We start from the raw sequence: 21,717 nt of genomic DNA, 5'->3' as shown, positions 1-21,717 counted from the left end.
CTGGAGAGGAAGGGACTGCGTGCAGAAGTGTGCCATAGAGACTGGGGAGGAAGTGACTGCGTGCAGAAGTGTGCCATAGAGAATGGGAAGGAAGGGACTGCGTGCAGAAGTGTGCCATAGAGACTGGGGAGGAAGTAACTGGGTGCAGCAACATGCCATAGAGACTGGGACTGCACGCAGCAGCATGCCATAGAGACTGGGGAGGAAGGGACTGCGTGCAGAAGTGTGCCATAGAGACTGGGGAGGAAGGGACTGCATGCAGAAGTGTGCCATAGAGACTGGGACTGCGCACAGCAGCATGCCAAAGAGACTGGGACTGCGCGCAGCAGCATGCCATAGAGACTGGGGAGGAAGGGACTGCGTGCAGAAGTGTGCCATAGAGACTGGGGAGGAAGGGACTGCGTGCAGAAGTGTGCCAAAGAGACTGGGAGGAAGTGACTGGGTGCAGCAGCGTGCCATAGAGACTGGGGAGGAAGGGACTGCGTGCAGAAGTGTGCCATAGAGACTGGGGAGGAAGGGACTGCGTGCAGAAGTGTGCCATAGAGACTGGGGAGGAAGGGACTGGGTGCAGCAGCGTGCCATAGAGACTGGGGAGGAAGGGACTGGGTGCAGCAGCGTGCCATAGAGACTGGGGAGAAAGGGACTGCGTGCAGAAGTGTGCGATAGAGACTGCGGAGGAAGGGACTGCATGCAGAAGTGTGCCATAGAGACTGGGGAGGAAGGGACTGGGTGCAGCAGCGTGCCATGGAGACTGGGGAGGAAGATACTGCTCACAGCAGTGTGCCATAGAGACTGGGGAGGAAGGGACTGGGTGCAGCAGCGTGCCATAGAGACTGGGGAGAAAGGGACTGCATGCAGCAGCGTGTCATAGAGACTGGAGAGGAAGGGACTGTGTGCAGAAGTGTGCCATAGAGACTGGGGAGGAAGGGACTGCGTCCAGAAGTGTGCCATAGAGACTGGGGAGGAAGGGACTGCGTGCAGAAGTGTGCCATAGAGACTGGGACTGTGTGCAGCAGCGTGCCATAGAGACTGGGGAGGAAGGGACTGCGTGCAGAAGTGTGCCATAGAGACTGGGGCTGCATACAGAAGTGTGCCATACAGACTGGGGAGGAAGGGACTGCGTGCAGAAGTGTGCCATAGAGACTGGGGAGGAAGGGACTGCGTGCAGAAGTGTGCCATAGAGACTGGGGAGGAAGGGACTGCGTGCAGCAGCGTGCCATAGAGACTGGGGAGGAAGGGACTGCGTGCAGAAGTGTGCCATAGAGACTGGAGAGGAAGGGACTGCGTGCAGAAGTGTGCCATAGAGACTGGGGAGGAAGGGACTGCGTGCAGAAGTGTGCCATAGAGAATGGGAAGGAAGGGACTGCGTGCAGAAGTGTGCCATAGAGACTGGGGAGGAAGTAACTGGGTGCAGCAGCATGCCATAGAGACTGGGGAGGAAGGGACTGCGTGCAGCAGCATGCCATAGAGACTGGGGAGGAAGGGACTGCGTGCAGAAGTGTGCCATAGAGACTGGAGAGGAAGGGACTGCGTGCAGAAGTGTGCCATAGAGACTGGGGAGGAAGGGACTGCGTGCAGAAGTGTGCCATAGAGAATGGGAAGGAAGGGACTGCGTGCAGAAGTGTGCCATAGAGACTGGGGAGGAAGGGACTGCGTGCAGAAGTGTGCCATAGAGACTGGGGAGGAAGGGACTGGGTGCAGCAGCGTGCCATGGAGACTGGGGAGGAAGATACTGCTCACAGCAGTGTGCCATAGAGACTGGGGAGGAAGGGACTGGGTGCAGCAGCATGCCATAGAGACTGGGGAGGAAGGGACTGCGTGCAGAAGTGTGCCATAGAGACTGCGGAGGAAGGGACTGCATGCAGAAGTGTGCCATAGAGACTGGGGGGGAAAGGACTGCGTGCAGAAGTGTGCCATAGAGACTGGGGAGGAAGTGACTGGGTGCAGCAGCGTGCCATAGAGACTGGGACTGCACGCAGCAGCGTGCCATAGAGACTGGGGAGGAAGGGACTGCGTGCAGAAGTGTGCCATAGAGACTGGGACTGCGCGCGCCAGCATGCCATAGAGACTGGGGAGGAAGGGACTGCGTGCAGAAGTGTGCCATAGAGACTGGGGGGGAAAGGACTGCGTGCAGAAGTGTGCCATAGAGACTGGGGAGGAAGTGACTGGGTGCAGCAGCGTGCCATAGAGACTGGGACTGCAGGCAGCAGTGTGCCATAGAGACTGGGCAGGAAGGGACTGCGTGCAGAAGTGTGCCATAGAGACTGGGGAGGAAGGGACTGCGTGCAGAAGTGTAGACTGGGACTGTGCACAGCAGCGTGCCATGGAGACTGGGGAGGAAGGGACTGCGTGCAGAAGTGTGCCATAGAGACTGGGGAGGAAGGGACTGCGTGCAGAAGTGTGCCATAGAGACTGGGGAGGATGGGACTGGGTGCAACTGCGCGCCATAGAGAATGGGGAGGAAGGGACTGTGTGCAGAAGTGTGCCCTAGAGACTGGGGAGGAAGGGACTGCGTGCAGAAGTGTGCCATAGAGACTGGGGAGGAAGGGACTGGGTGCAGCAGCGTGCCATGGAGACTGGGGAGGAAGATACTGCTCACAGCAGTGTGCCATAGAGACTGGGGAGGAAGGGACTGCGTGCAGAAGTGTGCCATAGAGACTGGGGAGGAAGGGACTGCGTGCAGAAGTGTAGACTGGGACTGTGCACAGCAGCGTGCCATGGAGACTGGGGAGGAAGGGACTGCGTGCAGAAGTGTGCCATAGAGACTGGGGAGGAAGGGACTGCCTGCAGAAGTGTGCCATAGAGACTGGGACTGTGTGCAGCAGCGTGCCATAGAGACTGTGGAGGAAGGGACTGCGTGCAGAAGTGTGCCATAGAGACTGGGGCTGCATACAGAAGTGTGCCATAGAGACTGGGGAGGAAGGGACTTCGTGCAGAAGTGTGCCATAGAGACTGGGGAGGAAGGGACTGCGTGCAGAAGTGTGCCATAGAGACTGGGACTGCACGCAGCAGTGTGCCATAGAGACTGGGGAGGAAGGGACTGCGTGCAGAAGTGTGCTATAGAGACTGGGGAGGAAGGGACTGCGTGCAGAAGTGTGCCATAGAGACTGGGGAGGATGGGACTGGGTGCAGCTGCGCGCCATAGAGAATGGGGAGGAAGGGTCTGTGTGCAGAAGTGTGCCATAGAGACTGGGGAGGAAGGGACTGCGTGCAGAAGTGTAGACTGGGACTGTGCACAGCAGCGTGCCATGGAGACTGGGGAGAAAGGGACTGCGTGCAGAAGTGTGCCATAGAGACTGGGGAGGAAGGGACTGCGTGCAGAAGTGTGCCATAGAGACTGGGGAGGAAGGGACTGGGTGCAGCAGCGTGCCATAGAGACTGGGGAGGAAGGGACTTTGTGCAGAAGTGTGCCATAGAGACTGGGGAGGAAGGGACTGCGTGCAGCAGCGTGCCATAGAGACTGGGGAGGAAGGGACTGCGTGCAGCAGCGTGCCATAGAGACTGGGGAGGAAGGGGCTGCGTGCAGAAGTGTGCCATAGAGACTGGGACTGTGTGCAGCAGCATGCCATAGAGACTGGGACTGCACGCAGCATCGTGCCATATAGACTAGGGAGGAAGGGACTGCGTGCAGAAGTGTGCCATAGAGTCTGGGAAGGAAGGGACTGCATGCAGAAGTGTGCCATAGAGACTGGGACTGCGCGCAGCAGCATGCCATACAGACTGGGGAGGAAGGGGCTGCGTGCAGAAGTGTGCCATAGAGACTGGGGAGGAAGGGACTGCGTGCAGAAGTGTGCCATAGAGACTGGGGAGGAAGTGACTGGGTGCAGCAGCGTGCCATAGAGACTGGGGAGGAAGGGACTGCGTGCAGAAGTGTGCCATTGAGACTGGGGAGCAACGGACTGCGTGCAGAAGTGTGCCATAGAGACTGGGGAGGAAGGGACTGCGTGCAGAAGTGTGCCATAGAGACTGGGGAGGAAGGGACTGGGTGCAGCAGCGTGCAATGGAGACTGGGGAGGAAGGTACTGCTCACAGCAGTGTGCCATAGAGACTGGGGAGGAAGGGACTGGGTGCAGCAGCGTGCCATAGAGACTGGGGAGGAAGGGACTGCGTGCAGAAGTGTGCCATAGAGACTGGGGAGGAAGGGACTGCGTTCAGAAGTGTGCCATAGAGACTGGGGAGGAAGGGACTGCGTGCAGAAGTGTGCCATAGAGACTGGGGAGGAGGTGACTGGGTGCAGCGTGCCATAGAGACTGGGACTGCACGCAGCAGTGTGCCATAGAGACTGGGGAAGAAGGGACTGCGTGCAGAAGTGTGCCATAGAGACTGGGGAGGAAGGGACTCCGTGCAGAAGTGTGCCATAGAGACTGGGACTGTGCACAGCAGCGTGCCATGGAGACTGGGGAGGCAGGGACTGCGTGCAGAAGTGTGCCATAGAGACTGGGGAGGAAGGGACTGCGTGCAGAAGTGTGCCATAGAGACTGGGGAGGATGGAACTGGGTGCAGCAGCGCACCATAGAGACTGGGGAGGAAGGGACTGCGTGCAGAAGTGTGCCCTAGAGACTGGGGAGGAAGGGACTGCGTGCAGCAGCGTGCCATAGAGACTGGGGAGGAAGGGACTGCGTGCAGCAGCCTGCCATAGAGACTGGGGAGGAAGTGACTGGATGCAGAAGTGTGCCATGGAGACTGGGGAGGAAGGGACTGCGTGCAGCAGCATGCCATAGAGACTGGGGAGGAAGTGACTGGATGCAGCAGCGTGCCATAGAGACTGGGACTGCACGCAGCAGCGTGCCATAGAGACTGGGGAGGAAAGGACTGGGTGCAGAGGCATGCCATAGAGACTGGGACTGCACGCAGCAGCGTGCCATAGAGACTCGGGAGGAAGGGACTGCGTACAGAAGTGTGCCATAGAGACTGGGGAGGAAGGGACTGCGTGCAGAAGTGTGCCATAGAGACTGGGGAGGATGGAACTGGGTGCAGCAGCACACCATAGAGACTGGGGAGGAAGGGACTGCGTGCAGAAGTGTGCCATAGAGACTGGGGAAGAAGAGACTGCATGTAGCAGCGTTCCATAGAGTCTGGGGAGGAAGGGACTGCATGCAGAAGTGTGCCATGGAGACTGGGGAGGAAGGGACTGCGTGCAGAAGTGTGCCATAGAGACTGGGGAGGAAGGGACTGCGTGCAGCAGCGTGCCATAGAGACTGGGGAGGAAGTGACTGGATGCAGCAGCGTGCCATAGAGACTGGGACTGCACGCAGCAGCGTGCCTTAGAGACTGGGGAGGAAAGGACTGGGTGCAGAGGCATGCCATAGAGACTGGGACTGCACGCAGCAGCGTGCCATAGAGACTCGGGAGGAAGGGACTGCGTACAGAAGTGTGCCATAGAGACTGGGGAGGAAGGGACTGCGTGCAGAAGTGTGCCATAGAGACTGGCGAGGAAGGGACTGCGTGCAGGAGTGTGCCATAGAGACTGGGACTGCGCGCAGCAGTGTGCCATAGAGACTGGGGAGGAAGGGACTGCGTGCAGAAGTGTGCCATGGAGACTGGGGAGGAAGGGACTGTGTGCAGAAGTGTGCCATAGAGACTGGGGAGGAAGGGACTGCGTGCGGAAGTGTGCCATAGAGACTGGGGAGGAAGGGACTGTGTGCGGAAGTGTGCCATAGAGACTGGGCAGGAAGGGACAGGGTGCAGCAGCGTGCCATAGAGACTGGGGAGGAAGGGACTGCGTGCAGAAGTGTGCCATAGAGACTGGGGAGGAAGGGACTGCATGCAGAAGTGTGCCCTGGAGACTGGGGAGGAAGGGACTGCGTGCAGCAGCGTGCCATAGAGACTGGGGAGGAAGGGACTGCGTGCAGAAGTGTGCCATAGAGACTGGGGAAGGAAGGGACTGCATGCAGCAGCGTGCCATAGAGACTGGGGAGGAAGGGACTGCGTGCAGAAGTGTGCCATAGAGATTGGGGAGGAAGGGACTGCGTGCAGCAGCGTGCCATAGAGACTGGGGAGGAATGGACTGGGTGCAGCAGTGTTCCATAGAGACTGGGGAGGAAGTGACTGTGCGCAACAACGTGCCATAGAGACTGGGGAGCAAGTTACTGCTCACAGCAGTGTGCTATAGAGACTGGTCAGGAAGGGACTGCGCGCAGCAGCGTGCCATAGAGACTGGGACTGCGTGCAGCAGCATGCCATAGAGACTGGGGAAAAAGGCACTGCATGCATCAGTGTGCCGTAGAGACTGGGGAGGAATGGACTGCGTCCAGCCGTGTGCCATAGAGACTGGGACTGCGCACAGCAGCGTGCCATAGAGACTGGGACTGCGCACAGCAGCGTACCATAGAGACTGGGAAGGAAGGGACTGCGCACAGCAGTGTGCCATAGAGACTGGGGAGGAAGGGACTGGGTACAGCAGCGTGCCATGGAGACTGGGGAGGAAGGTTCTGCTCACAGCAGTGTGCCATGGAGACTGGGGAGGAAGGGACTGGGTGCAGCAGCGTGCCATAGAGACTGGGGAGGAAGGGACTGCGTGCAGAAGTGTGCCATAGAGACTGGGGAGGAAGGGACTGCGTTCAGAAGTGTGCCATAGAGACTGGGGAGGAAGGGACTGCATGCAGAAGTGTGCCATAGAGACTGGGGAGGAGGTGACTGGGTGCAGCAGCGTGCCATAGAGACTGGGACTGCACGCAGCAGTGTGCCATAGAGACTTGGGAGGAAGGGACTGCGTGCAGAAGTGTGCCATAGAGACTGGGGAGGAAGGGACTCCGTGCAGAAGTGTGCCATAGAGACTGGGACTGTGCACAGCAGCGTGCCATGGAGACTGGGGAGGAAGGGACTGCATGCAGAAGTGTGCCATAGAGACTGGGGAGGAAGGGACTGCGTGCAGAAGTGTGCCATAGAGACTGGGGAGGATGGAACTGGGTGCAGCAGCGCACCATAGAGACTGGGGAGGAAGGGACTGCGTGCAAAAGTGTGCCCTAGAGACTGGGGAGGAAGGGACTGCGTGCAGCAGCGTGCCATAGAGACTGGGGAGGAAGGGACTGCGTGCAGAAGTGTGCCATAGAGACTGGGGAGGAAGGGACTGCATGCAGCAGCGTTCCATAGAGTCTGGAGAGGAAGGGACTGCGTGCAGAAGTGTGCCATAGAGACTGGGGAGGAAGGGACTGCGTGCAGAAGTGTGCCACAGAGACTGGGGAGGAAGTGACTGGATGCAGCAGCGTGCCATAGAGACTGGGACTGCACGCAGCAACGTGCCATAGAGACTGGGGAGGAAAGGACTGGGTGCAGCAGCATGCCATAGAGACTGGGACTGCACGCAGAAGCGTGCCATAGAGACTCGGGAGGAAGGGACTGCGTGCAGAAGTGTGCCATAGAGACTGGGGAGGAAGGGACTGCGTGCTGAAGTGTGCCATAGAGACTGGCGAGGAAGGGACTGCGTGCAGGAGTGTGCCATAGAGACTGGGACTGCGCGCAGCAGTGTGCCATAGGGACTGGGGAGGAAGGGACTGCGTGCAGAAATGTGCCATGGAGACTGGGGAGGAAGGGACTGCGTGCAGAAGTGTGCCATAGAGACTGGGGAGGAAGGGACTGCGTGCGGAAGTGTGCCATAGAGACTGGGGAGGAAGGGACAGGGTGCAACAGCATGCCATAGAGACTGGGGAGGAAGGGACTGCATGCAGCAGCGTGTCATAGAGACTGGGGAGGAAGGGATTGCGTGCAGAAGTGTGCCATAGAGACTGGGGAAGGAAGGGACTGCATGCAGCAGCGTGCCATAGAGACTGGGGAGGAAGGGACTGCGTGCAGAAGTGTGCCATAGAGACTGGGGAGGAAGTGACTGGGTGCAGCAGCGTGCCATAGAGACTGGGGAGGAATGGACTGGGTGCAGCAGCGTGCCATAGAGACTGGGACTGCGCACAGCAGCGTACCATAGAGACTGGGGAGGAAGGGACTGCGCACAGCAGTGTGCCATAGAGACTGGGGAGGAAGGGACTGCGTGCAGTATCGTGCCATAGAGACTGGGACTGCGCACAGCAGCGTGCCATAGAGACTGGGACTGCGCACATCAGCGTACCATAGAGACTGGGGAGGAAGGGACTGCGCACAGCAGTGTGCCATATAGACTGGGGAGGAAGGGAATGGGTGCAGCAGCCTGCCATAGAGACTGGGGAGGAATGGACTGGGTGCAGCAGCGTGCCATAGAGACTGGGACTGCGCACAGCAGCGTACCATAGAGACTGGGGAGGAAGGGACTGCGCACAGCAGTGTGCCATAGAGACTGGGGAGGAAGGGACTGCGTGCAGTAGCGTGCCATAGAGACTGGGACTGCGCACAGCAGCGTGCCATAGAGACTGTGACTGCGCACAGCAGCGTACCATAGAGACTGGGGAGGAAGGGACTGCGCACAGCAGTGTGCCATAGAGACTGGGGAGGAAGGGACTGCGTGCAGTAGCGTGCCATAGAGACTGGGACTGCGCACAGCAGCGTGCCATAGAGACTGGGACTGCGCACAGCAGCATACCATAGAGACTGGGGAGGAAGGGACTGCGCACAGCAGTGTGCCATAGAGACTGGGGAGGAAGGGACTGCGTGCAGTAGCGTGCCATAGAGACTGGGACTGCGCACAGAATCATGCCATAGAGACTGGGACTGCGCGCAGCAGCGTACCATAGAGACTGGGGAGGAAGGGACTGCGCACAGCAGTGTGCCATAGAGACTGGGGAGGAAGGGACTGCATGCAGCAGCGTGCCATAGAGAATGGGGAGGAAGGGACTGCGTGCAGAAGTGTGCCATAGAGACTGGGGAGGAATGGACTGGGTGCAGCAGCGTGCCATAGAGACTGGGACTGCGCACAACAGCGTACCATAGAGACTGGGGAGGAAGGGACTGCGCACAGCAGTGTGCCATAGAGACTGGGGAGGAAGGGACTGCGTGCAGTAGCGTGCCATAGAGACTGGGACTGCGCACAGCAGCGTGCCATAGAGACTGGGACTGCGCACAGCAGCGTACCATAGAGACTGGGGAGGAAGGGACTGCGCACAGCAGTGTGCCATAGAGACAGGGGAGGAAGGGACTGCGTGCAGTAGCATGCCATAGAGACTGGGACTGCGCGCAGCAGCGTGCCATAGAGACTGGGACTGTGCACAGCAGCGTACCATAGAGACTGGGGAGGAAGGGACTGCGCACAGCAGTGTGCCATAGAGACTGGGGAGGAAGGGACTGCGTGCAGTAGCGTGCCATAGAGACTGGGACTGCGCACAGAATCATGCCATAGAGACTGGGACTGCGCGCAGCAGCGTACCATAGAGACTGGGGAGGAAGGGACTGCGCACAGCAGTGTGCCATAGAGACTGGGGAGGAAGGGACTGCGTGCAGTAGCGTGCCATAGAGACTGGGACTGCGCGCAGCAGCGTGCCATAGAGACTGGGACTGTGCACAGCAGCGTACCATAGAGACTGGGGAGGAAGGGACTGCGCACAGCAGTGTGCCATAGAGACTGGGGAGGAAGGGACTGCGTGCAGTAGCGTGCCATAGAGACTGGGACTGCGCACAGAATCATGCCATAGAGACTGGGACTGCGCGCAGCAGCGTACCATAGAGACTGGGGAGGAAGGGACTGCGCACAGCAGTGTGCCATAGAAACTGGGGAGGAAGGGACTGCGTGCAGTAGCGTGCCCAAGAGACTGGGACTGCGCGCAGCAGCGTGCCATAGAGACTGGGACTGCGCGCAGCAGCGTGCCATAGAGACTGGGGAGGAAGGGACTGCGCACAGCAGTGTGCCATAGAGACTGGGGAGGAAGGGACTGCGTGCAGTAGCGTGCCATAGAGACTGGGACTGCGCACAGAATCATGCCATAGAGACTGGGACTGCGCGCAGCAGCGTACCATAGAGACTGGGGAGGAAGGGACTGCGCACAGCAGTGTGCCATAGAGACTGGGGAGGAAGGGACTGCGTGCAGTAGCGTGCCATAGAGACTGGGACTGCGCGCAGCAGCGTGCCATAGAGACTGGGACTGCGCGCAGCAGCGTGCCATAGAGACTGGGGAGGAACTTAAGGGACGCAGGTTTAGGAAGAGCTTCGCAAAGGGGAAAACCACACAATTGAGAAAGAATTCAAGTTTGGTGTATTCATTTATCAAAGGAAAAATCCAATAAAGGCCGCCTTGACGAATATTTAAAAATTGAAATTGACGAGGAACCACTGACAGAATCTGATCAAGGTAAGAAACAGACGAAGCAAGAATATAACCCAGATTCCTGGATCAGCAAGAGACGGAAAAGAAATAGACTCATTGTGGATGTCCCTGGGAGGATAGCTCAGGGGCAATGTACTCGCCTTGGACAGGGACGTAATTTCGCCAAAATGCCAGGGGTGGCGGAAGTGAGATCACATGACCCTTGACCTATGATGACATCACAGGAAGTGGTGTCATTTGACCCCACCCCGAAGTGATATAACAGGCAGCCATGGAACATGACCTTTCACCCCTTAACAAAACAGGAAGTGGCATCACATAGCATTGTTCCTGAGTACATTACGAAAAATATGGTTACGATATCACTATAATGTGATGTACATTTCATACAGGAATGGATCACCATATGTATCGTTAAGATCCGTGTGTATAGGCCCATATTACCAAATTACTGTGAATGCAAGCAGACTTCCATGACCAAATGATAATGATGTGTTGCTTAAGCGCTTTATATAGAACAAATATACATTACAATATCACCCAACCTGTGTTGGTACTCATTTATCGACCTCAGAAGGATGAAAGGCCGAGTTGAGGTGTTTAAGAACAGACTCAGTCAGTGACTCACCCCCTGAAGTGTGCCTGAAATAAACCTGTAATGAATCTAGCACTTACTGTATAGGATTGTAGAAAGATAGATGATTTGGTATTCCCTATTGTTTCTTATTTAGGGTCACTGCTGAAAGGGTTAGACTTGTGGGGGCCCCTGTTCTTCTTTTCTCTTGTTTTTAATAAGCCTGAACATGAAAGCCAGCCACTCCAGAAGCAAAGAGCCACATGGTGCTGGCCACAGCCCAGGCCCTTGCATTAAAACAATAAAAGAAACACGTAAATGACGTCCCTGGCCTTGGAACGCGCTTGCCTTGAAGGCAAGATGCCGCGGAGCAACACAGGTTCGATGCCCAGGTCGGCGCTTAGAAACCTCTGGGTATTAAGCGCGTTATAAATAACCAATTACACCTTTTTCGGCGTGAGCCATCGGGTATAAAAATACAAACATCACAGTACACACAAAACACCAAGAAGTACAAAAATAAAAATCCTTAAAATACAAGGTGCCAACAATTCGCCCTATAGTCAATCTGGGGTTAGTGAGCAAAGGTCAGTAATCACAGTGCAATGCCAACAGGGCAAGTGCACGCTTTACAGAACAAGGCGGGCTTCAACAGGTCAATCAACAATGTACTGCCCTTGTACCATGCCCGACGAATGTACATTGAAACGAAGAATGCTTAATTAAGGTTTTCTGCCGAGTCACAAAGTTGCACAGCTTCCCTAGCTGTTGAGATTCGGAGTTGCATAGACAGCGGTTTTAGGTATCATATATAAGCAAGAAGTGGGGGGACTCTGTCACAGCGCCCCAGATCAGACAACTTTGTGCACGTTAGCCGTGAGGGGCCTTAAAGGGCGTGAGCCCTAATGAAACCTGATATACAGTGCACTGCCATAGGGGGTGCTATCACATCGAGGTAATCCTCGTGCCCCCAGATTTTTAGATATTCCGGCCCTCTGGCCACTGGCGAGTGCATCGCACTAGTTCTATTTCTCCTGTAGCTTAAGTAGGCAGTCTTGACATTTGACTTAGCATCAGAGGTGTCACACCGAAATGTCAACCATATTAACGTGACATAACTATTACTGCGCCTTTGCACTGAACACGAATTCGGACTCTCACTACACCAAGTAAGGGCAGCGGGGGCCTGCGGGGGGAGGGGGGGAGGTACCCTGCTCCCCTTGTTCAGTGTAATGTGAGTCGGGTATTGTGGGAGACGATATCGTTTTTAAGAGAAGGACCCTGCAGCTGCAGTTCCGAGCCACGTTAGTGGAAGAGAACTGACGTTGCAGGGTCAGAGGGGAGTAGGCGGCACACACAGAAGGGTACTGCCGCAAGGTAAGTAGGGAGGGTAAGGGAGGCGGGTTGGGATGCGGGCAGGCGCGCCGCCATAACGGAAGTCGCCATTTTCTTAGTCAGCATTATGGGCGGCGCAGTGATCACAGAGACCCAGCAATGGTGAACTATCCCAATACAATGAGCCAATGAGAGTCCGGAGCCCAGGGCTTCACATGGAGGAGTGCATTCCCGTATTTTGGGGGCTGCCCCATACCCGTAGCCAGTAAAATAGTGGTTTCATTGCTGTCTCCTCACCAATGAGGCCTATGTGGCATTCCACCCATACTGCTGCAGTAGAAGCGCTTTGAGGCAGCTCTTGAGGAACTTGCTTTCCACTACTGTAAGGGCGACAGTGTTTGCATAGCCCCAGACTTCAGACCCAAACAGGGACTAATAACTAGGGGTACTATAGTCCACCCTCCAGGCATAGCACGCCCCCTCCTTCCTAAATCCCCTTGGTGGCCTTCAGCTGTCTGGCCATTAACACAATACACAACTTCATGTTAAGTGTTTGAAGCTATGTAGACACAAACACACCCACACCCGTTCAACCCACTGAGCTACACGACCCAATGCACCAAAGGTTTGTGATGAGAAGCCAGAGATATTTGCATATCTGGTGCTGGGCTCTTATAAGAGGGGAGGCGTGGTGTAAACAGAGATTAAATACTACCCAGACTACTGCACAGCAACCACCTGGCGTCAGACACTAATGTAACGCACATTGGCAATACCAACAATTTGGGCTTTTGTGTAGGCACAGGAAAGGCACCTTCCAGGAACTGCCATAGTGGTATTAACTGCTGTTCTCACATAGTTTGATACAACCCAGTGTCAGGGTTGATATTTTCCCCTGCACCCCACAAAGTGTATTAACTGGCCATCGATGGTAGCAGGTGCAAAATGGGGCAAGTGCCTGGGCGTAGCTGTGCCTGGCATATGCCTAACACTAATACACAAACCCAAACGGTTGGCTTTGCTAATGCTTGTTTTTAACAGGACTTCAGTGAAGGACATGCAGAGTGCTCATAAATCGGCAGACCTTATGACATTTTTATTACAGCCGCAGTGTGTTTACACCTCCAATTAAGTCATTACCTCCCAGGAGACTGCTTTGAAAAAACCCTGGCAGGCACTTCAAGTGCAAAGCCTGATGGTTACTCCTGTTTAAAGTGAGCGAAAGAGTTCCCATGTGGAGGAGTCTTGGGTGGGGAGAAGCAGGAATGGGTGGGAATGGCCCTAGGGATTAGCATAACATAGCAAGTCAATGGGTGAGCAAATAACCAAACACCACCTACAAGCTGTGTGTCCTTCCTCCCTATCTGTTCTCTATTCTAATAGTTTAGGCCTATCGGTGTCGCGACACCTAATAGCCCAAAACAAAAAATCTGCTATTTTTTGTGACAAACTAAGTGGTACGCAAGAGGGAGTTGCTTTGTAAAATGTGTTGAAATTTGGGTATTTTTAAGAGTATTTTTTTAGTAACACTGGTCAAAACGACCAGCTGGACAGTGAAGTAACTCATCAAAGTGAAGTACCTCCAATGCCATGTCCTCTGCTACCTCTTTTGAATTCACCATCCCTACTACTGCTCCGCCTCACTCGGTTCACATCATCTCCATGTATCGCCCTCCTGGTCCCACTAAACATCCCCTCATTCTCGTAGGTGACTTTAACCTTCCATCTCCAGTCACTTCTCAGAAATCTGAACTTCAGTCTTTTCTTAGTGACCACGGTCACCACTCTATCCATAACCTCCCTTCCCACGCTGAGGGTAACCCTTTCCATCTGTTATTCATCTCCACCTCTCTCTCAGCCACTAAAACTACTGTCACACCATCCCGATCTGATCACCCCATTGCTTCCACTGCCATCTCCTTTCTACCCTCAGACCTTTCCTCGCCACTTGCTCCACCTATTACTAAAAGGAAATGGAACCTTTCTGCCATTCCCTCCTTTCTCTCCAACCTACAGTTCTCACTCTCCTCCTTCACACCCAATGCCTCTTCCACCAACACTGCCTTGTCCAGCTTCCATTCCCTACTATATGACTCGTTCTCCTCTCACGTCCCACTGCTTACTTTCACCCCTAAGTCTCGGCACAGCCATGGGCCACGCTCTCTCCACACAGACATGCGCCGGCTGCTGAGCAAATGGTGGCGTACCCACTCACATACGGACTGGCAACTCTACCTCTCTGCCCTGAACTGTCTCAAGTCCTCTCTTGATAGAGCAAAAAGGGAATTCTACCTCACCCTCATTGCCTCTCACTCCAAACATCCTCGCCGTCTGTACGGCACCCTAAACTTACTCCTCCTAAGTCTATGACTATCAACTCCTCTCTCACAGCTAATGACCGAGCTGAATACGTCACTGCAACAATAGCCAAAATTAGAGACTCTCTCCTGGCCTTCCTCACACTCCCTCCTCCTACGTTTTACACTCCGCCTACTGTGCCATCATCCTCTGCCTCACACTTTAGTCACACTAATACTGACGTGCTATTTCTACTGATGGCGGCTAGCCCCTTCTTGCGGCCCATCAGACCCTCTTGCTCCTCAGCTAGTCAAGCCTATTGCCCCTTTAGTGGCCTCGATCCTTGCTGAACAATTTCTTAGACACCCACAACCTTCGCGATCCCCTACATGCAGGTTTTCACTCCTGTCACTCCACTGAAACTGCTCTCATGAATGTCTCCCAAGTTCATCGCCTCTGCTATGCACTCCAACCTATCCTATATCCTAATTCTCCTTGACCTGTCTGCTGCACCAACAATTCTTTGTCTCCTGGAGCAACAACACCTCTCGACACCTCTCGAATGACTCCTCTAACTGTTGGTGTTTCACAAGGCTATGTCTTGAGTCCACTCCTCTTTACACTCTAAACCTCTCCTCTTGGGGTACTAATCTTCTCCTTTGGGTACTCGTACCAACTATTTGCGGACGACACCCAAATCGTCTTCTGTTTTCCTGAACTCTCCTCTGATCTCTCCATCAATATTTCCAACTGTTTCTCTGCCATTAAGAATTGGATGACTTTGCACTCTGTGATGTTAAACTCTACTAAAACAGAGGTGCTCTTCTTCCCTGCTCTCTCTCATCTCTTCCTATCCAGTTGCCACCTAACATTCTCCCTTACTCTTTTTCAGCTAGAAACCTCTGAGTCATCTATGACCCTTCTCACGCCTTCTCTACTTTCATCTCCAAAACTGGAACAGCAGCTCGCCTCAACCTCCTAAATATTAGGAAAATCAGGCACCTCCTCCCTTCAAGACTGCCAAGCATCTCTTACCACTCTTGCCTTCTCTAAACTGGACTACCGGGCCAACATCCTCTTTGATCTCCCCAACTGTGCTTTCTGTCCTCTGGACAAGATCATTAACTTCACTATGAGGACTCTCTTTGAACTCCCTCACTTTTCACTGTGACAAACCAGAAGGCGTCTCACCCGCTAGTCTCCGGGGATCTGTCATCCAGGTGGCAAGGACACGGCCATTGCTTTTGGATCCAGTTTCTGGGAGTGGACCAGCGCGGGAGGATCACCTGGGTGAGGGGTCTTCGGGGAGTGGGAGTGGGACACCTGATGGCGAGACGCAGTATCCCCCTCCCTGTAATACCTTTACCCCATCCTACCCGATAGGATATTTAGAAACTCTGCCCCCCGCCCCCTTTCCCTTCATGAACACTGATACGGACAGTCGGCTCTGGGAGAAAACACACTCACACCCAAGCATTATACCTGACATGTCCCACTACTGTGGTCAGGCAAGGTCAGGCAATTACTGGTAATCAGTCACACCTAACTTCCATTAAACTTCCCCACACGGATAAAAGATGCAGCACAAGAGCACAATCTGAGTGAGGCAAAGCACACGAAGGAACAGTACTTTACTGACGGCAGCTGAACGAAGGAAGGAAAACGGCAAACTAAGAAGGGTATGCAAGGAGGGAGATACCCCTGACCTTTTCAGCGAGAAACCATTTCTTTCCAGAACCCTTCAGATTAGAAAGCGAAAGGCAAAGAAACCAGACTGAAGAATCCTGTATTGTGTGTCGGAAATACCCGGGGCCCTCCTGCACGGCTAACTGAGTAAGAAGGGAACAGCAGCCGCTGTGCTACTGTCCTTGGCTCCAAAATCAAAGCAGTGCCGGAGAGATCAACACAGGCGGTAAGTTGGAGAGAGCGATGCAAATCCGGTCTGTGTTGAAGTGAAGGTTGCAAGCGGCAACATTGTATAAAAAGCGCAAGAACGAAGATTGTAACACGTGTGATGAAAGACGCGAGGAAAGCTTAATTGCTTATGAATATTTGAACATTAAAAGAGAAAGATACAATACCAGTGACAGTGTTCCGGCACCACGAAGGTGCTCAATCAAAGGTCTCTGTAAGGTATCCAGCCAAGAAGTGGCAGAAACTAAAGTAGAATATTGGCAGAACATTGTGTGAAGTGAATCGAAGGGGTCCTGCAACGGTGTAAGCAAAATCCATTGCACATTCGAAAGTATTTGATTTTTTTTATATCAAGTGGAAAACGTAGAAAGTGGGATTGCATGGTCAGAGACCGAACGAGGGTGAACATTGCACTATAGGTCCGAGCCCAAATGAGGGAGATCCATGGTATGAGCCCAAATGAGGGAGACCAAATGTGAACATTGTGCTAAAGACGTTCGTGCCTGAACGAGGGAGATTCATGGTCTGGACCTAATCGAGGGAGACCAAATACGAATATTGTGATAAAAGGGGTCCGAGCCTGAAGGAGGGAGACCCATGGGGAACACTGGAAGTTAGAATGTGCATGTGCTGAAAACGTGGGACAGGGAAGCCAACTGTTCAACTATCCTGACATATTTTTTCTTGAACACTTTTCTTTTTGCATACACAATATTGTCCCACACCCTTTGCATTTAGAAGTAAGGATTGGCAATAGGTTTATTAGTATAGGCCCGTCTATTTTGACAGAGACTCGACTAGGACTGCCTTATTAGTATTTGATGGTCATAGCTTGTTCCTATCCTTAGATTTAGGTTTAGATAAGCATTTTACCAACCCATTAAAGTTCAATAAACACCCTTGAACTGTGATCACTTGTGTCTGTCATCACTGTTTGATACCATGCCTTCCTTACAACACCTACTTCCTCGTACCGTCACCAGGCTGCATGGCTGACAATGCAAAACAGGGCCAGATTTAATTTTCTTCTCCTGGTTCCCAAATCTATGCACGGTAAGGCACCACTGTATCTATTCTCCTTTATCGAACTCTACAAGCCTTCTCGTCGTCTCTGCTCTGCCTCCTGGACTACCCTTGTGGCTCCTCGCCCTCCCTGTGCTTCCGGTCGTTCTCTCCTCTTGCTCCACTTGCATGGAATTCTGTTCCCCCAGACATCCGAGAAACAGTCCACATGAATTTGTTGAAAATCAAACTAAAACCTCGCCTCCGAGTTACCCTCTTAACCTACCTCTCATCTGCCTGCTAGCTTAGATTTCCCCTCGCCTCTGTCCCTCACTTCCTCTAGCACTTCCCCCAAGATGGTCACGACCCCAGCACAGCTGGCTGTACCGCCCACCTGCACTTAAAAATGTCCAATGTTGGTTGTTCTTAATCTATGTATGTCCACTTATGTATTGTCCCCACTGTAAGAAGCTCAGCGCTTCCCGCCAAATCTGATTTCTCATCTGTTGTACCTGCTTTTGTGATCTAAAATGCATTGTTCCTCCTTTATATACACACACAAATAAATGAATAAATAAAATAAAGAAATACAAATCGTCCCACTATGAACAGAGAAACGTGGACCCACTAATTGGTTGCGCCTTCACCTCGGACATTGCTCTTGTTGCAGAGGTCTGTGTGTGACCCGCGAGTCACGCGAGGGAGGGGCATGTTGCTGGTTAATAGGATATCTGTTATTTAGGTGCGGGGGCGGGGGGCACTCCTGTGTGCTGCCATCTGGTGTAGTGGGCGGTACTGCAGCCCAGTGGCCCCTTCTTCACTGTGGGAGAACCAGGGGTTTTGCTAGGTCTGGAAAAGATCGGGGCTACGCTAATGTCGGGACTGGCGGACTCGGGGCTAGCTATAGCCTTTTGCTTGGAGCCCCTGAGCTTCCATCCCCAGGTGGCAACCAAAAGACCCGGGACTATAGCGCCCCCCAGCAACACCTCTGGGGCGATCTGCTCCCAAGGGAATAAACTAACAGTTTGGACCGTTGCCAACCTTCCCAGGACACCTGTACCTGCTGTGCCCGCTTTCCTCCGCCCCTCGGGGCAGGCCCTGAATGTACTTAATTGCCCTACTCCCGAGTGCCCACAAGTCTAGCGTCTTCGTGGCGCTCTGTATGACAGCCGCCAAGAAGGTAGCTCAGCGAGTGAAGCCCTCGTTTTTCTAGATCCGCGCAGCACCTGAAGTCACAGATTGGAATTCCGACAGGATCCATTCACACGTTTATCCACCCTGATCTGTGAATGGATTCACATTAATAACACATAGTAAAGTGTTCGCCGGCACGAGGCGCTATATAAAACAACCGTGTATTAATCTTGGTAGGTGCCTGACAGAGCTTCTTGTCGAGTCTATCCTGCGAAGTCTAAAGGACTTCGTTTGCAATTTGCATTCAGATCTCAACTACAAGTGCACAAACTCACTGAGCTAACTTTCAGGAAGTTATATGCACAGTACAGCCGATGTGCACGAAATACATGAAGTGCAAGCCCGGGTTGCCCCCTTTTATAGACGTGGGCCTGCGATATGCAGACCATGAGCCAGGGAACTTGAGTCGACCCCCGGCCCCCCACTTGACTCCCTGTGTGCGCAAGATCAAACCGATGAGGCTCCAGTTACCCCATTTCGCATAAGTGCACCCTTGTGCAGCGAGGGCTTCCAATTCGGGGTGCCATAAAACAGCGAGCTTCGTTACAGCTCGACCACACATCGAGGTGTTCAAAACACACACCTGCGAGTTCTGATGCCCCCTTGTGTGATCTTGGGCATATTATGTTATCTCCTAAAAAGGAAGGCGCCTAATAAGTGGACGACAATTAAGCATCACATAAGGAGGCGCCTTATTTTCGAATGAACTATAAATTAGGGGTCTTACCTGTATCGGGGAGCTGTGGTCATTCCTTGCCTTGCCCGCATCATGCGCTCCTGGTTTCGGGGTGTCTGCTCCTGGGGGTCTTCCCTCGATGTAATCCCCATTGGAAAGTTGTGCTCGAGGAGCAGTGGCTTCCAGCGCACCCCCCCCAGCTCTGGGCACCTCTCGCTGCATCCAGGACCGCCTCCACACCCCGTGTCCCTCCTCAGCCCCTCCCCCTCATCCTCAATGGTGCTTCCCGCAGAACATCGTGAGGGCTGTCACCGGCTTATTCCAGGGCGGGGGCGGGATAAGAGAGCACTGGTGAAATGAAATAACTTGCCATGCGCTATGTCTTCAAAGCGCTATATAGTCACGCCCTTCACAGGCACTCTGGGGTGTGCGAGCCAGCAGCTGCTTCTGGCCCGCGCGAGAGAGAGGGGGCGGCGCACCAAAAGAAAGACAGCGATAGGTGACACAAGGGAGAAGTGTCACAATGAGCTACAGAGCCATGTCACAAGAGGAGGGTGGACGGAGGGGGTGGAGGGGAGGCTTAAAGGATGCAGATTGTAGAGGCATATGCGACACTACCACAATATGGACACATGGAGTCCCGGGCAGAGAGGGCTTCAAGCGGGGGGGGGGGGCGCTAATGTTGTGACTCGTTGCTAGGTTTATGGTTAGTAATACAGCGCCTTCACCCTTCTTTAGACTTCTGAATGCACCGAGGCACAGAAGGCGCTAAGGTGGAAAGCAGAGGGGTGCCATAGGAAACAGAGTGGGCAGCAAGGAAGCCTAATGCCATGTTCTATGGGGTGGGTTAACTGGGTGAAGGGGTGAGGGGCAGCTCAGTGTGTGGGGTCCCTGCTGAGAACACAGCCTGAAGCACTGGACTCTACCAGACACCTTTGTACTAGGCTGTGGCTCAGTGGGGACCGGGCAGGGCTGGCTACAGATGTGTCAGGCTTTCAAAACGGTGTTTGGGTGCCCCCTTGCCACAGCATCGACAATTAATCTGAGGCACGAGGGGGGGGGGCAGACATTAAAATACAGTGAGAACACAATGTATGGGGTAGCTGCAGTTTATAATATGGCACGATTATTGGCCTCTGCAAAGAGCAAAGAACTGGTAATGCTGTGTTATTTATATAGTGCTTTAGCCAAAGCGCTATACAGAGAACACGTTTACATACAATATCACCCAACCAAAGTTGGTACTCATTAATCGACCTCAGAATGACGAAAGGCTGAGTTGGCCTTGCCAGGATTCGAGCGTGCGACCTGCAGATCTCGCTCAGATCGCAGAAGCGAGCGCACAAACCCACTGAGGTATCTTACTGGCTAGAAAGGCGGCCAGTGGGGAGGGGAGGAGAGGAGGGTGAAGCAGTAAATGCCCACTGAAAAAGCTATTAAGATCTCTTTGTCGCAGAGTAAAAAGACAAGAAGATGATTAGAACGCTGCTGTATACTGCAAGGCCGAAGGGAGGTGATGGCCTGAGGGCGTGCGGGAAAGCACTCAGCAAAACGGCATTTGTCTACCAAATGAAAGAAGTATGTTGCTTTCTGTTATGACTCCCAGCTTGGGGGCAGCAGTTCAGCTGACTCCCTGAGGCTTGAAGGCCATTTCAACTGAAAAGGTTGAAACGCACTGGCGCCCCCATTACCGGGCTCCTTTGGGAACAATGCACCCCTGATTCCATGTGTGTGTGCCTGAGCGTGGGGCGGGCGTCTGTGGGGGGGTGGGTTTTGGGGGTTATATTGCACTGAATGGCTAAGGCGAAAAATCTTTGCATAGAAAGATGGCATGAAAAAAAAAAAGAGTAGCAGCCCCACAATAGCTCTTAGAAGGAGAGACGGGCCCAGGAAGCACATCGGGCAGCAGGGTGAGCCATGATTGCAAAGGCCAATAACTCAGTTTGCATATAGGGGGCGCTGCTGGGCTGGCGCAGTTCTCACGTCTTGGAGCTATTTATGATATATAGCAGCCAAAGAACCCTAAGCCAGCAAAAGTCTGTCTCTCGGTCAGAAGGGCATCCCACGAGTCATGGCTGGCCCCAGTCCCTTGCTGGCCAAGCCACCAGAACTGTCACCTTCAAGCAAAGGTTTGCGCATGTTTCTTTCGTAGCTGTGGAGCTGTGTAGGGGTCTGCAACCATTGGCTCTACGGGTGGGTAGGTATGGAGTGTGTGGAGGTGCACTCTATGTTAAATACTTTCTTCTTAGAATAAGATCAATTCCTATAGTTCTTAAGTGGATTTTCAAGGTGCTCCCAGCTAGTAGAGTGCTGCCCCTACTCTAACAAAAGTGAAAAAGAAACGGTACAACGAAAACCTCGTTGTAGAAACTGAGGCACAGCACAAGGCAAGACACATTTTGCTCAGAGTTCTTTCACAATTACCAAAAACTTAATAGTACATCATTCAATTGGTGCATGTTAATTCAAATTAATCCTCTTTATAGTCATAAAAGACATTTATTTTCGTATAGTCATTACTGTTTCAAGTTAAACTTCACAAA

At 53.5% G+C, this 21,717-nt stretch overlaps 1 protein-coding gene across 1 annotated transcript in view; it reads right to left on the bottom strand.

The window, feature by feature from the left end:
- Nucleotides 1–19,665, bottom strand: part of GPR156 (G protein-coupled receptor 156) — a 432,766-nt gene extending 413,101 nt beyond the window's left edge. Inside the window, exon 1 of the mRNA XM_069635847.1 lies at nucleotides 19,226–19,665. The gene's annotated coding sequence lies outside the window, so the exon portion shown is untranslated. The remainder of the gene's footprint in view (nucleotides 1–19,225) is intronic.
- Between the last annotated feature and the right edge of the window lie 2,052 nt (nucleotides 19,666–21,717).

The sequence above is a fragment of the Ambystoma mexicanum genome, chromosome 7p (genome assembly GCF_040938575.1).
Source record: "Ambystoma mexicanum isolate Mex_15411 chromosome 7p, UKY_AmexF1_1, whole genome shotgun sequence".
NCBI classification, from domain to species: domain Eukaryota; kingdom Metazoa; phylum Chordata; class Amphibia; order Caudata; family Ambystomatidae; genus Ambystoma; species Ambystoma mexicanum.
Note: the sequence above shows the minus strand (reverse complement) of the source record. Positions and strands in the feature narration are given on the sequence as shown.